Below are 2417 nucleotides of genomic sequence, written 5' to 3'. Positions count from 1 at the left end.
AGGCATCAGGGCGGGGGGGGGCTACTGGTGCCAAAATACAAGCTTGCCCAGGGGGCCATTTTCCTTAAGGCCAGCTCTGGATATAAAGATACTAAATGCCAAAGTGTAAGCTGGAGCACAATGGCTAGAATGTAATGTGTGATTGGCCCTTGTAGGCGTTGGATTATAGGACAGAGCAGATAAGCAGATTCAATACATGGATCTGTTTTCAGTTCAATTTTCCATTGTAGGTTCTTTGTAAAGTTAAATTCCCCTTAAAATTCAGAGTATAATAAACTTTTGTAATGTAATGTGTTTTAATACTCTTGTCACAAGGGCCTTAGAGAAAGATTAGGTATATCATTATAAATATGGATCAAGAGAGAGGTGTCTGTGACAGGAAAAGAATAGAATTTTTTTTAACTGTCCTTGTAGATTCAGTGTCGTCTATCTCTTTTGTTCGACTGCTTTCTTCTGTTGAGCAGGCAAGGTCTAAAAAGCATAATATTTGCAAATTTTAATATTTTTCTCGTACTTACAAGAGCTGAGCAGAAAGGAAGGATCATGTAACAAAATCAGACCTGGTCAGAGGCAATATTAGGTCACTGGCCTTGTGATTCTTCTTTAAAATTCAGATTTTTTTTCTCTTAAAAATAACATCCAATTCACAAACTCATCAAATTATTTCATACAAGTCTTAAGCCTTCACACCCACTATTACATACCTGGCATACAACATTGCTTAGACTGGGGAAGTTACTAACAACAGAAACTATTACTATTTGTGGTGAGCTCGCTGCTTTTGCCTAGCAAGCCTGGCTTGGAGAAGGACACTTTGGATTGGTGGAACATTTCCACCAATTAGGCAACATCTGAGAGGGGCTTGCCTCACCCCTGCTCGGAGGAGGCGGGATGTGAGGAGCCCCTGGACCTCATTGAAGACTGAGCTTTGCAGGTCTGGCAGACTTAAGGGGTGGGGCCTCCGGTATAAATAAAAGCCCAGCATTCTCAGCATGCTGGGTAGATGCAGCGAGGGATGGTGAGGAGAGAGGTGCTCCAGAGAAGGCCATCATAAGGACCCTGCCTGAGCCTGGATGGTGCGCAAATCGGTGCACGGTGCTCAGGCTCTGGGAGTCACTCAAGGAGACTTGAGCCTATGAACCCGGCAAGTGGCTGGGAGAGGCGGTGTGTGGATCGGTGCACGAAGAGCTGGCCCGGGGAGCAGCTCAAGGCTGCTCAGGCCCCACACGGTGCACAGGTCGGCTCAGGGAGAGCTGACCCTAGGAGCAGCTCGAGGCTGCTTGGGCCCCACATGGTGCGCAGGTCAGCACATGGAGAGCCGGCCCTTGGGAGCAGCTCGAGGCTGCTCAAGTTAGCCCTGGCTCTAGGCTGGATAACTGGAGCCCTGCAGTGTGGCTCAGCATTAAACTAAAAGAGCCCCAGTGCCCACAGCAGGGCCTAGGAAGGGGAAAGACCCCCAGCGTGAGGCTGGGGAACTGGAGCCAGTGAGGGATTGGCTCCCATAGGAGCTCTCTGGGTGCCCAATGTGGGGTACAAAGCCCAGAGGTAAGGACTCTCAACTTGAGGCCAATGGTTCCAGGAGGCCTGAGATGGTGTGGGGACCCAGAGGCCAGATCGAAAGCGCTCAGAGGAAGGACTGTGAGTTACCGGGAATCCAGGACCCCCAGGGGATGTGCCCCTGGGCAAGGGATCCTGGGAATTGTGGGCAGGAGGGAAGGCCCCACACACCCTCCGCTCTCCAGGGTCAGAGGGGAGGGATACCCCAAATATACACTAGGGAGGGTTGTGTGGAACCCCCAGGGGACCTAGGGGGAGGAGACCCTATCCTATTTGAGGGACCAAGTGGTTGGAACCCAGATAGGATGCACCTAATATCTGATATAGTTATGTTTCCTATTTGGTATCTATTGTTATTGTTGGTGTTATAAATAGCTGGGTGTATTAGTTCTGTATAATGGGCTCTGTAAGAATATATTTATTAGCTAACCCACTTGTGATATAAACTTGCTGGATTGACTGTCCTGGGATCCACCCCCTTTCTGGGCCTGAGGCGTGGGTACCCAAATGCCCTCCCTAGGGCAAACTTCCTCTTGCTTACTGACCTTTATATGTATATTTGTATCTATATCTGTAATTATATCTATCTTAAAGGGTTTTATATATAAATGTTGATAACTCAATAAATTGTATATAGTTAAGAACTTTGGACCTGAGCTAACTCTATAGAAGAAAGTGGGATCTGCCTGAAATTCCAGCATGCCTCTCACAGGACCCCCTCCTGCCTCCCCACCCCATCCAATTGAGAATAGGGCACACTCTTGGGTGCAGCCAGGTTACATATTGATATATAACTTGAGGAAAAACTTGGAAAAAAAGAAAATTAGCTATATATCAGACTCTTCACCAGAATTATTCAC

This window comes from Gavialis gangeticus, unplaced genomic scaffold, assembly GCF_001723915.1.
Source record: "Gavialis gangeticus isolate Ggan-Ray unplaced genomic scaffold, GavGan_comp1, whole genome shotgun sequence".
Taxonomy (NCBI): Eukaryota; Metazoa; Chordata; order Crocodylia; family Gavialidae; genus Gavialis; species Gavialis gangeticus.
Note: the sequence above shows the minus strand (reverse complement) of the source record.